This window comes from Podarcis gaigeae (assembly GCF_964106915.1).
Source record: "Podarcis gaigeae genome assembly, chromosome: 3".
In the NCBI taxonomy this organism is placed as follows: Eukaryota; Metazoa; Chordata; class Lepidosauria; order Squamata; family Lacertidae; genus Podarcis; species Podarcis gaigeae.
This window is the reverse complement of record NC_139680.1, coordinates 47,653,922-47,668,643: the sequence shown is the minus strand read 5'-3', so window position 1 is coordinate 47,668,643 and position 14,722 is coordinate 47,653,922. Positions and strand designations below refer to the sequence as shown.

At 41.7% G+C, this 14,722-nt stretch overlaps 1 protein-coding gene across 4 annotated transcripts in view; it reads right to left on the bottom strand.

Moving 5' to 3' along the window:
* The window catches only part of GRIK2 (glutamate ionotropic receptor kainate type subunit 2), a 432,214-nt gene that overhangs the window by 241,833 nt on the left and 175,659 nt on the right, over positions 1 to 14,722 (bottom strand). The window lies entirely within an intron of this gene.

Here is a 14,722-nt window from a genome sequence, read left to right as displayed (position 1 = left end):
TTAGCTCACACCTAAAAAAATAGAAAAGGCAGGAAAAAAGGTTTTCACACTAAGCTGCACAGATTTTTTTTTACCACACAGGTTTTTAGAGCAAAATGCTAGCGGGAGAAAATCAGGAACGTTATGTGAAAGAATTCAGCCCGTGTTATCTGAAAGCACTTTAGCAAGTTTACAATACAATGGATTTGAAGTGGTCTCAGTCCAGTTCCTAGTATAAGTGCTTTCACACTTCAGTGAGCCTAGAGCTAACCATTAGACATAACCAGACATACTTTTTTTAAAAAAAAAAAGAAAGAAAGAAAGAAAGAAAGAAAGAAAGAAAGAAAGAAAGAAAGAAAGAAAGAAAATCAATCATGAGAAATCTCAAGCTATAGCTTAATGCAATCCATGTAGTCATTGTCATGGCCATTGGTGATATACAGTAAGATCTACTGACTACTGAAATCCATGTAGGCAAGTGCTGGGGCACTTTTCTTGAACAAAGATGGACTGATCAAGGTGGTTCAGGAAAGTGAGCCCAGACCCTTCAAGTGTTTCTATTTTCCAGGGACAGTCCTGGATTTACAGAAGCCGTCCCAGTTTCTGATTTGATCCTGGAATGTCCCACTTTTCCTTTAAAAGGTAAAGGTTAAGGACCCCTGACAGTTAAGTCTAGTCGCAGATGACTCTCGGGTTGCGGCGCTCATCTCACTTTACAGACCAAGGGAGCTGGCATTTTTCCACAGACAGTTTTTCCAGGTCATGTGGCCAGCATGACTAAACCGCTTCGGCCACAATGGAACACCGACACCAGAGCAGTGCACGGAAACACCATTTACCTTCCTGCTGAAGCAGTACCTATTTATCTCCTTGAACTTTTTGGCATGCTTTTGAAATGCAAGGTTGGCAGGAGCTGGGACCGAGCAACAGGAGCTCACCCCATCGCAGAGATTCGAACCGCGACCTTCTGATTGGCAAGCCCAAGAAACTCAGTGGTTTAGACCACAGCACCACCCGCACCCCTCACTTTTCCTTAGGACGTCCCTATTTTCATAGGAGAAATATTGGTGGGTATGGAGTTATCTGATCTCTGAGCCATCTGAAGGCAGCCCTCTATAGGGAAGTTATTTAATGTTTAATGTTTAATTGTGTTTTTCTATATGTTGGAATCTGCCCAGTGTGGCTGGGGCCACCAGTTAGATGGGTGGGTTACAAATATCATCATCATCATCATCATCATCAAATAGGACGTTCCTATTTTCATCAGAGAAATGTTCTTCAATTTGAACCTCCTGTTCCTACCACGGGTTTCACTTAACTTTTTACAAATACTCTCAATCCTAAGCATAGTGGAAGTAATGGAACAAATCAGAAGATATATTGTGTGTAAAATAGGAGGAACTTACACATACTGCATAAGTAGCAGGGAGCATTTGTTGGTATCATATCTGGCCTTCCAATAAACCCTACACACGCTATTTCCGCACAATCTCTGGGGTTCTAACTGGCACTGCCTGAGGCTTCTTCTACCCCTATTGTTCCCACGCAGTTCCTGTTGCTCAAGGCCCATTTTACTCAAAGCACATGGTACTGTTATCTGTAGAATCCCCTGCCTACTGACATATTAAACTCACTCAATCCCAAGAGTCCCTTCAGTCAACAGCATTCCCACTCCCAAACAGCCGGGAGTTATGCTGTCTTGTATTGCTGCCATAATTCTACAGGTAATAGATTCAATTATTTTACCACAATATATTTTCTAACCGCAGAGCTAAAAACAATGTATAATTCATCCACAGTAACAGGTTAGAGGAATGAGAGACTGTGAAATGGGGAGGGAAGGAGGTGGAAGTGTTACAACATATGCAAGAGCTTTTTGTTAGAAATATAACATCAGTTTAGATGATTGCTTGACTACAAAGACTTTAAAAACCCTGGGGTAGAAATCCCCTCGAAAATTAAAGTAGCACTTTTAACTAGACTGAAGTAAGAGGTTGTAAAATACCATTTTAAATTCCAGAGGGGAAATAAATGGCTGCATATTTGATAGGGAGAATTACTATAAGAAAAATAAAATGTACCCTTGTAAGATGAATTGCCGCTCCAAAATCTTTTTTAAAAAACAGGTTAGAAAGAACAGCTGCATAGAACAGGGGTCTGTTCCCTGCCATTGTTTCACCATATGTGTCTCTTTCTGACCCTTTAAATAAGCTGTTCCTCCTCTTTAGGAGTAACTGTGCTTTCAGCTCTACAGCTCAATGGTTAGAAAAATGTGTGAATGGTAGCTCTTTTCAGAAGCTGCCATCAATTTGACTTTAAGGAGAAATAGGAGGAGCGGTTTGCAAGCACTCCAGCTGGCAGCTTCTTCTAAAGAGATCAATCATATCACCTCCTCTTCATGCTCTACTTCCGCCAGCCCTGGGAAACAAGCATCCCAAATTTGCTCCAAATACCCAGGTCTCCTGTTCAGCAACCTTACATGCCACAGCCATGCCACCTGGCCAGCCTGTCAAGCTATTTATCATTCTCATTAATGCTGTACAAGAATATTTCACATACAACAATGGGCTGCAAACAAAGTTGCATTTTTCTGCTCATCTAAAAGCCATTTCTGCACCAGTTAAGTAAAAGTGTTACATGAAAGATGGACTACCTATGGCCCTCCAGTTCTTGTAGGACTCCAAATCAGCCCAACCAACATGGCCAATGGTCAGGGATGATGGGAGCTGTAATCCAGTAACACATGGAGAAGCATAGGTTCCTCATCCTTGATATATGTGCACCCCTGTGATTACTGGATTGTTTTATATATTGGGGGTAAGGCATAGTTTTTGCTGTTAAATCTCATAAAACTGGTCCATAACTAAATGTACACACACGTCTTTACAGGAGAGGAAACTTTGACCAACTGTAAAATAGTTAGACTTCCTAAATTGATGAAACAGTTTTGGCTAGTACAAGAATCAGCAACAGTTGGACATGTTTATTGTCACTCAAGAAAGCCAAACTAAATGCAACGGGAAAGTCATACTGTGTCTACCCCATTCACAGAAAAAGCAGAACTGCAGGATCCACCATTTACTTCAGGGGTGGGAAACCTTTTGGCTCTCCAGCTCAGATCCTTATCAGAATTCATCTCATGAGATTGCCTACCTGTCAGTCAACTGACATCAGTTTACGGTCAGTCAACTGACATCACAATAACTTCAAGACACGGCTAAAATGAAGGGTTTTCCCCTTCATTTTAGCAGAGGATTCTGACACAAACCCCTTCCTGAATCAGTGTTTCTTACTAGTATATTTAGTTACATTAGTACACTAGCCAATAAAAAGGAAGAGGAAAAGGGCAATTATGTATAATTATCTATACACTAATTTCTACATGGGACAAGAAGCTACAGTTAGACCTGGATATGGAACAACTAATTGGTTCAAAATTGGGAAAGGAGTACGACAAGGCTGTATATTTTCTCCCTGCTTATTTAACTTATATGCAGAATTCATCATGCGAAAGGCTGGGCTGGATGAATCCCTAGCCGGAATTAAGATTGCCGGAAGAAATATCAACAACCTCAGATATGCAGATGACACAACCTTGATGGCAGAAAGTGAGGAGGAATTAAAGAACCTTTTAATGAGGGTGAAAGAGGAGAGCGCAAAATATGGTTTGAAGCTCAACATCAAAAAAACTAAGATCATGGCTACTGGTCCCATCACCTCCTGGCAAAAAAAGGGGGATGAAATGGAGACAGTGAGAGATTTTACTTTTTTGGGCTCCATGATCACTGCAGATGGTGACAGCAGTCACAAAATTAAAAGATGCCTGCTTCTTGAGAGAAAAGCAATGACAAACCTAGACAGCATCTTAAAAGGCAGAGACATCACCTTGCCAACAAAGGTCCGTATAGTTAAAGCTATGGTTTTCCCAGTAGTGATGTATGGAAGTGAGAGCTGGACCATAAAGAAGGCTGATCGCCGAAAAATTGATGTTTTTGAATTATGGTGTTGGAGGAGACTCTTGAGAGTCCCATGGATAGCAAGAAGATCAAACCTATCCATTCTTTAGGAAATCAGCCCTAAGTGCTCACTGGAAGGACAGATCCTGAAGCTGAGGCTTCAATACTTTGGCCACCTCATGAGAAGAGAAGATTCTCTGGAAAAGACCCTGATGTTGGGAAAGATGGAGGGCACAAGGAGAAGGGGACGACAGAGGACGAGATGGCTGGACAGTGTTCTCGAAGCTACAAACATGAGTTTGACCAAACTGCAGGAGGCAGTGGAAGACAGGAGTGCCTGGTGCGCTCTGGTCCATGGGGTCATGAAGAGTCGGACATGACTAAACAACAACAACAACAACAGACATACACTAATTTGGTGTTAACCATATCCTACATATCAGCCAGCATATATTATCTTTTCTGGGCTGTCATTAGAAAGCAATACACAAAACGTTCTTAAATCTTAGCTACCATATGTTCACAAATCTTGACTACCATATATTAACTATCAGTTGAATCTTAGAGAAGTCTCCATAGACTTTATTTGACTATCATCTTCCATTTGTAAAAAGACTGCAAGAGGTTCCTTTCTTTAAAAAAAAGCCTCTTGGGAAGCATCTAACACAATTAAGTCAAGGCTGTGGGAAGTTATCTAATGTGGTTTAAAGTTGAAACTTAGACAACGAAGAAGCAGAGAAAGACGGTGACACAGAAGATAGGGAAGAACAGAGTTGGCAGAGAGCAGAAGAACATAGCAAGAGAGTCAAGCCATTGGTCCATTTACCTCATTTCTTGTCTATAAAGGTAAAGGTAAAGGTACCCCTGCCCATACGGGCCAGTCTTGACAGACTCTGGGGTTGTGCGCCCATCTCACTTAAGAGGCCAGGGGCCAGCGCTGTCCGGAGACACTTCCGGGTCACGTGGCCAGCATGACAAAGCTGCATCTGGCGAGCCAGAGCCGCACACGTAAACGCCGTTTACCTTCCCGCTGGTAAGCGGTCCCTATTTATCTACTTGCACCCGGAGGTGCTTTCGAACTGCTAGGTTGGCAGGCGCTGGGACCGAGCAGCGGGAGCGCACCCCGCCGCAGGGATTCGAACCGCCGACCTTTCAATTGGCAAGTCCTAGGCACTGAGGCTTTAACCCACAGCGGATTGGCAAAAGCTCCCCAGCATGGAGGGGGAACATTTTCCATCCTGAGGGCTGCATTCTGTTCTGGGAAATCACCCAAAGACCAAACACCAGTGCATAATGGGGCAGAAGTGGAAGTGAGCAGAGCAATGATTGCAAATTTTACCTTTCTAGGATAGGCTAATTTCTACAGACATCCATGCAGCCCTCCCTGTTCTCCATCCAGACATGCAAGAGGCATTATCAGAGTTCAAGGATGTTCCAGGCAGGCAAACACATCCAGGGTGTGAAGCCGGCCAGCTGGAAGGCTGCTGCTGCTGCTGCACATGCATAAATTGGACAAGAATTTCTCCAAAAACAAGCTCAACAACAGCTAAAACAAAGTGCACCAAGAAATGAGGAGAGTTACAAGTTCTCCATATAATACACAGTGAATGCTCAGCTAATGTTCATATCCAGGTAAGACTGTTCATATCTCCTAGCTCTACCTGGACATGCTAGGAACTAAACAAGGAACCTTTGCGCACAAAGCTTCTGTTTTACTATTTATACTTGGCAAGAGGGATCTCAGCTGTCTGGTTTCCAGAGAACAGCAATGGGGAGATTTGGGCCTTTCATTCTGGAAGTATTTGCTGTGGTGTCCTATTATGAATGAGCAGTTGTTCATACAGATCACCCCTCCGCAACTTTAAATGTGAGGCAGGCCTTTTCATCCCTTGCACTTACACAGGCTTTGGAATTCTTTAGTATAGCAGGCACACTTGGAAATATTCACAGGCACACTTCTGGAAATATTACAAATATTTTGCTTTGGAGACCTGGGGGTGGCAGTAGAGTGTGTAGGTAGGTAGAGCGCTTGTGCTTTTCTCAGTCGCGTTCTGTCACTATGATTGCTTTTTATTATATTTGATCTGTGTTTGGAGTTTGCTCTTTTTTGGAATGCTACTTTTTGTGCCAGCAGGAAAGTGGGTTACAAATATAATATAATATATAATTCATACAAGGTTATTGATAGTCACATAACTCCCAGGAAGAACAGAGTGAAGCTATAAAAATGCAGCCTACAACACAGAAATGTTGCGCTTAATATCATGCCTAGCAGCAAACATACACAAGACGAAAGCCAATTCATCAGATATCCCGTCTGGGAATAACTGTATTGGGGGCAACAAATAATACAACAAGGTGAAAGATTACAAGGGAGCAGAAGAAAATGGAATGCCGCATTGAAAGGAGGAGGATGAATGGAACAAAGCAGAAGAAATATCAGCAGCAGAGTCAACAATCATGTATTCTCAATAACAGAGAGCATATTGTATAATGCAAAGCAATTCTATACGTGATGACAGGAGTGCTCTGTGTTGAAAAACAGAGCTGCCCTAGCAATGTATAAAGAAGGAAGAGGGGATCTGATTTGAAATTGGAAAAGGGGTATGCGAGTTGCAAAACCTTCCCATTGTCTATGGTTCACATCCTTACTGTACTTTCCGTTAGACGGCTTCCAGCCAGGCAAAATTATTTCTAGTATTAAAGTTCGGCTGAGGGAATAAGCGCTTGAGGATAATATCTGTGGTTAGGTAAGCCACTGTAGAGAGGAGAATCTGTTCTCTTCACTATGCACCCCTTTCAGTGTTAAAATCAGATCTTCATTCCTTCTTTTGATAAGAATGGGACATTAAACAGGCAACATTACATGCATATGTTGGATGATTACTTAACTGGACTGATGGCTTAACATGTCCCCCTCCTAATCCATTATTTTATGTATAAACTGACTGAGCATGTGCCTGTGGAGATGCTATAGCGAAATCGGTCTTGACAGTAAAATATATGAGGGCTGTTAACCAAATGTATGTTGTGAAAACTGTTCCCTAAACTGCCAAATGTTGAGGATGAGGATTTATCACTATGCAGCAAAAAGTGGTGCAGAATCCCAATGAGAACGTTTTCAGGCACAGAAGTTGATGGAGGGGAAACAGTGATCTTCGGAGTGGTTGGCATCCATGTGCAGAACAGCTGACTGCACGAGGAGGGGGCGCGCGAGAGGGAGAGAGGCCAAAGTCATCTGTTACTATGACTGCAAGAAATAAAATCTCCCGAGATCTCTGTTTCCAGAGTTTATGTATTAAAAAAGAGGGAGGAAGCATATAAAATAATTCAGTCTCAGCAAACCTGCACATTAAATTTATAGTCCCAGTTAAATGAATATTGCATATTCTCTAAATGAATGATAAAAACCAAAAGCTGGAATGTGGACTGTGTGACAGCATACTGAACATATTTAATTAATTTGCAACCTATTATTTGATTTGTTTAATACTAGTGGGGAGTTCCGGGCACTGCCTGGGAATTGTTAGAAATCAAAAATATATTGTTTTTAAATGGGTAGTGTAATTTGGCGACGCTATCACAAGAGGCAGCCCAAACTATGTCAAGAAACAGGCTCAGACACATCAAAGTGATGTTTCAGTCCACCATCTTCAATCAAAATGGCACCTGGCACCTGAATGTCAATGAAGAACGCCCACCCTCATCTCAGCAACCCTCATACCAGGTTTAGCAATGATATCTTGAGAGGCTGAGGCAACCCAGTCAGATACAAGGGGTGCAGATAATAAAATTATTACCATTATTATGATTATTATTAGACACGTAAGCATCTAGAAAACAAACGGACAAACTGCTTTCCAAAATATATACTATAATATAGTTTGGTGGGCTTTGTCTTTAGTTTGGAACAGTCCTAAAATACATGTGGGTGAACAGTGCTTCCAGAGGCAAGTGGGTAGAATGGGGTGGGAAAACACTCCCCTCTCTTCCAGCAAGGACCCCATTACCCCAAGTGCTGGTGGGCTTCCTTTCCCTTGGGGCGGACTTTGGTAATAGCCATCCTGAGTAAGGACAACATTGCTGCAGTCATCCACCAGCTCAGAGGTTGAGTCCTCTGCAGTATCTTCATCTCCCAAGCCTGATAGAGGTCAACAATCAGGTGAGCTCCCTTTAACTACTTAGCCAGCTCCTCTAGGGAGGTGGAGTCAACCATAAGACACACCCTGTCAGCCTATGAAAGGATTCTGCTTCCTGCAGAAGCAGACAATGTATTTCCTGCAGACAATGTATTTCTACAGCTATGAAAGCAGGACACAGCTTCACTCAATGGAGCTATCCCAGTTCCTGCTTTTCTTTGACCTTTGCCTAAAAGAAACTCTGAATGGACTTTCCCTGTCTTGATCGGCTCTTGCCTGCTGTGACTTGATCTTGTTGACTTTTAACTCAACTTTACTTGTTTGATCTGACCTTGCCTTTTGTGCCTTGATTTCACCTGTGAGTCTCAATTGCCCTTACAAGAGATTAACTGTTGGGCTATACTAGCTAGACTGACTTAGAGAAATGTATGACATTAAAGATACACACACATTTGAACAGTAATATAGTGGCCTATTTAAGTTGCATATGATCTTTTTCCTTTACGTTATCAGGCTGAGCATCACCCCCCCGCCCCCTCACAATATTCCAGCTAAAGACTTTTGATGTCAAATCGGTGTCTCTGGCTTCATGGAGTCCCATATAATTTTTTAGGGGAAACAAAATATGCTATACTTCAACAGTCGGAACCAGAACAATACACCCTTTCCATGATCTCACTTTAAAAGGGGGGGGGGAGGGAGGTACATTCTCTGCTGTCACACAGACAATTCCTGACACTATTCAGCTGCATGAGCTTCTTATTCTTTACTTTCAGAACAATCAGCCAGGCTTCTCCTTCCATAAGAGTCTCAATGAACTTCACATGATTTATGGGGATAAAAAAGCAGAATATTTAAATGTAAGTCAAATTAATGTTCACAGTCATGACAGATTCTTAATGCAGAGACGCTAAAGCCATCAAAACAATAATTAAAATATAAATTTTCTCTGCTTTTTAACACTGAGAAACAAATACAGTTAAACAATACTGAACTAATAAAACAATAGCTTTCCATTAAAAGGAAGGCACCATGCAGTAATTAGCTCTAGCACATAATTACTAATTGTGTTTGCCCTTGGCATTATTGCATAGGTCACTTAAAATATTCTGTACTGAGAGGATACAAAGCTACATGATACCACAAAGAATCAATATCGTCACACCCTACAAAACGGATTGGAAAGTGTTATTTACTAATAGTGTGTTTTACAGTGCCTTCGGTTGAATGCCAAAGTCATTTGGGAGAGGTAAAGGTCTGAGTTCTTTGTGAAATGAAAATGTCATACACATACACACACCTTTTTTTAAATAACAAAAAAACACCGTTAACATTTATATTTAGGCTTCTACCAGCATAAATTGCTTTTTGCCAATACCATCTGTAGATTCATAAGAGATGCTTTCTGCCGTATTGAGTTATTATTATTGTAATTCATGTCTTTCTAACTAGACTGCCCCTGGGCTGATTCAAGATGCAACAGTAACTGTGAAATATGTTTCCCCATCAATTTTGAACGTAGTGATCTTATGAAAGAAGCTCCATGATGAGGGAAGGCTACAAGTTACTATTTTCCTGAAAGCTCCACTATAATTGCTGGGCCAACCAAGTAAATCCATAGGTTAAAGAGTCCTGTGGATTGAGGTTAACTTAGAGGTTAAAGAGTCCTGTGGATTGGCTTCTTGGTTATCAAAAGTTCCATGCACCTTGAATTTTTGTACTTTTCGCCTGCAAGATTTAATTCAGATGCATTTAAGTGTAGTAAAAGCTGTAGTACTTGCTTTTCCATTCGAAACAATAATCAGATTACTGATGTATGGTAACAGGAACCACCACAGGCCATGTGCAATTATTTTCCACAAAGCTACTGCTACTAAGCAAAATACCCATGTAAATGTTTCCATCTCACATGGCTCACATTATAGGATAGCAAGAGAATAATCTACATGAAAGCAATGCTATGTCAGGGAGGGGGGAAATTAAATGGCATGTGTAGCATTAGTGTGTTAATTTAAGTGGATCTGCTAAGAGTAGAACTTACTTCAATACAACTGTGTTTAAACACACATACCAAGGGGCAGCTCACACTGCATTTTTTCATTCAAGCCATCCTGACTTTTCCCAGGTACACTTTCAAGAGCCATATCCAACAACAATTTCAATAATTTCAATATAAACAGTGACCTCCTAATTGAGAAGTCACCTTCCTCTAAGCAAGTACATACATTGGATTTTGGTTACTGGTATTTTGTAAACTGGCCCTCACAGCTACAAAACATTGGCTTATAAGTGGAGAAAGGGTGCATAATTAAGAAGTTATTGATGTTTAGATAGCTAACAGTGAAATGCTATACATATTTGCAGAAATACTATGGAGTTCAATGACTTCAACTTCTAGGTAAATAGAAGGACGTTCCACTGAACTGACTGGGACTTGCTTTTGAGTAGACATATATAGAATTGCACTGAATAGTTCCCTTCATTGATCAATGCACATTTCCATCCTACTCATGACCCTTGTTTATTTTGATGTTGTTTACTTATGTAAGAGGAGGGAGAGACAAAGAAAACTTTAAAAGGGGAGGCTCTGAAGCATAACTGATATTTTTTGTGGGGGGAGGAGTTTTATTCCAACATCTAACCTTAAAAGCACTTCATTTCTGGAATCATTTCTTTCCACCTTTGGCTTTCACTCAGAGGCACAAACAGGCTCTTTCTCGGATGCTTAAATCTTTCACCTACAACCTCAGCAAATGCTAATTGGCAAAATAGAGGAAGAAAATACCCCTTTCAACTTATAGCAACACATTTGCATATGCCATTAGATGTCACTGAACTATGTAACCAAAAGGTACTACCAAGTAATGGCTTATGCAAATCAGGAGTGAAGATAACAGGTTTCTTGTTACCCCACAGAGGCTTCAACTTGAAATCCTGCTTCAAAACTTTACTGTCTACAAAGTACTCTTTAGAACAGGACTGATCTCCTCCTTTCAGCTTAGAGAAGATTAGCTCTTGTAACTGGATTTTTGAGAAATCCAGGGGGAAAGCTGGATTTCGTCTTTTTAGACCTCGGGAGGAATACAAGAGATCAAGCTTTGCCATTTGCTTTACCTGACATAAAAGAGGCAGGCTTAATTAAAATGTGTGGGTATTTTGCAGGTGCACATCAGGGATGGTATAGTACATCTCTAGCACAAATCAATGGATGCTTGCTTAGAATTCTCAGAGAGAGAAAAAGATATTTCCATAGCTACAGCAATGCTGAGATTTGGAGCAAAATGCAAAGTTTGCCACAGACTGAAATCCTCTTCAGTTGTTGAGCCAAATATGCATGAACTGTGGCACCAACTGCTGAGGGAAGAAAGGAGTGTGTGTGCCAATCATAGAAGCCAACTCCTAGGGGCCGAGGTCCCTTTGCCCCCTCATAAAATAGTTGAGGCCTCCCCTTCAGTTGATGGGCATTGCCATTCAAATGGTGTGTGTGTGTCCAACTTGTGATGGATTATGTGGGGTGGGGCTTACCTGGCTCCCCAATATTGTATTCAACTTGGCACCCCTTGTTCCAGTCCTGCCCCAACAGTCCTGCATGTGCTGGTCGTGTATGCTCCACCAATCTTCTCACACTGAACAAGAAAGTAGGAAGGCTGAACATGCTTTGAGGCCCCTTTCAGACCTTCCCACTGCTGGAACAGAGACAAACAAAACCTGCAGATTTGCAGGTGACTAAGGCCTCAGGCCTTCCTTGCTGCAAAGCCAATGGTCCTGAGATATGTGCTCTGCCATGATGAAGAACATCGCAGGGAAAGTGAGTTCCCCTTGATATTAAGGTTTCATTTTCAGGCAGTTGATAAACAATGTATCTGCAGCATGCTCATTAAAAATGAAATAGATGGTTATGAAGTACAACAGATAAAATCCCTTTTTGTTATAACTATAGTTTATCACTCCCTTAACAGGTTCTTCTTCAGTGCTTGAAACAAGTGGCCTGTAAATCAGATATTTATTGTTATTATTATTAATTATTTATGGTTCACCCTTAAAGTACACAGCACTCTGTAACTGCCCAGGACTGTGCCATGCTTACAACCACCATAAATAGTTTATTATGAATGGCTTCCTATAAAGCATTTATAATATGATTTTTAATACAACATGCAGCCTGTAAATTGTGCTAACAGATTGAAGAAGTGGAGATTTTGCCAAAGGGATGCACACTTTTCAAAGGGTGTAGTCTAATTAGTTTTCCTGCATTCATGGAAAGGTGTTTGACCCAGTGGAGTCCTCCTCCAATGGAAGAGATTCCATTGTTGCCACTTTCCCCTGCAGCCTCACATGCCACTTTCCCCTCTGTTCTGGAGAGCCCTGCAGCTCTCTGCAGCTGATTTACATCTCCCTTCTTCACTAGGAGAGGCGCCCACTGTATTAATACACCTATAAGTGCAAACATCATAAATGTTAAATATCCTTCCACTTAGGTTTGTGAATTCTGGGGAGCTATTGTACATATGCACCTATGAGGCTTGGAAGCACATTGATAATTTACTGACTTATTGCTAGGGGAAACAGTGGTCAAATGTTCCACAGCTTTCCCAGTCTCCCCCACGACATTGCTAGTGGCCCCAAGCTCGATACGTTTCATCTAGACTTTAGGATGTCACAGAGAGAAAAAGGGAACAGAATTCAGGTCAATCATTCTTCCATAGATGCACCAAATTGGACACACCTCAGATGGAACAATAGCTCAGTTGGTTAGAGCATGGTGCCAATAACGCCCAATGTTGCAGGTTCAATTCCCATATGGAAAAGCTGCATATTCCTCCATTGCAGGGGTTTGAACGAGATGATCCTCTGGGTCCCTTCCAAGTCTACAATTCTATGAGTCTAAGTGGAGGCCCTCACCCCACCCCACCCAAACAAACAAACAAACAAACAAAATACTGAAGGTGTGATGCAAAGCACGGACACCACAGAAGCTCTTTGTTAGGAGCGTTTTGCACCACATGCCAAAACTATGATTTACAACAGCAATATGTGGGGGGCCCAGGATGTCTTATGCAGCAATTATATTGTGCAGTGACTGTCTGCCTGACTGGGGCCCATAGATAGATAGATAGATAGATAGATAGATAGATAGATAGATAGATGATAGATAGATAGACAGATATGAATGTAATAACGTAAGAAGAGCCTGCTGCATCAAGCAAGTGAACCATCAAGTCCAGCACCCTGTTCTCACAGTGGCCAACCAGATGTCTATGGGAATCAGCAGAGCAGACCCATAACAACACTCTCCCTTCTTGCAGTTTCCAGCAAGTGGTATTCAGAAGCAGAGGCAGAGTATAGCTGTCATGACCAGTAGCCACTGATGGTCTTATGTGAATTTGTCTAATCCTCTTCCCAAGCCATCAAAGGTGATAGCCATCCCTGCCTCTTGTGGGAGCAAATGCCACAGTTTAACTATGTGCTGTGTGGAGAAGTACTTTCTTTTGCCTGTCTTGAATCTCCCAACATTCAGCTTCACTGGGTTTCAGTGAGATGTAGTGTTATGAGCATGAATTCAATACCAAAAATAGTAACTCCCTGGGTGGGGATATCTTTACTGGAGCAGGGGGAGATGTATTTTCATCTTTTGGGCAAGCTTTGGAAAACCAAGCAGTACACACATATAGGCTAGGTGATCAGAAACTATCATGGTTCCTTATAATGTAATGAATATCTAAATCAATAGAATCCTATATTTAGATTTAGTCAAATTTTATTTTTCACATGAATATTATTATTTTGTATTGGTGTAAGGCTGCAATCCTAACCATGCATACTCTAATTGAAATCAGTGGGGCTAATCCCAGATAAGTGGGGTTAGATGTGCAACCGTATGCATTTAAACTGACACCACAGGTTTTTAAAGACATGCAGTGATCAGAAGCATACATTTAATTTCAATGCTTATCATTAGTAATATATTCCACTTTTCCCCTTGCAACAGGAAAATTCTTCAGAGGAGCAAATGAATAGTGTGCTGTATGGAACACAGGAAGCTGCTTTCTATTGAGTCAAGGTAGGTTATCAAGGTAGGCATCAGGTGGGACTCTCTGGGAGAGCATTCTACAGCCAGGGTGCCACTACTGGAAACATCCTCCATCTAGTAGCCATTCACTGTACTTGGTAGGTGAATCACAATAAGTATGTGCTTTACCTCTGAACCACAGCCCTTCCCGTTTTTCTGTGGCTAGAACTCTACAGATCTGGAGAAACAAACACACCTAACCAAAATAAAATAAGACTTATGTACTCATATTTACATCACCAGATATAACTTGGTGCAGGAGCACCCAGCAGGGAGGGCATTGCTGAACACCTGGCCTCCTGGCAACAGCATCACTGTCACTTACCTGGAGAGAAGGAGGGAGGAGAGGCCAGAACAGTGTGGATGCACTGGTACAGCTAATCCAGCACTCCTACTAGTGCACCCAAACAGTGCCAGGGTCCCCACTGCTTCACCCCTCTTCCTTCCAGTAAGCTGGAGTGACACTGCTGCTGGGAGGCCAGGTGTGTGGAACTGACCCTCCCCATCAACTGCCCATCTCAGTGAACCCTGAAAGATGTATAGTGTTCAAAACTCCCTTTGCATATGAAGTTTCTTAG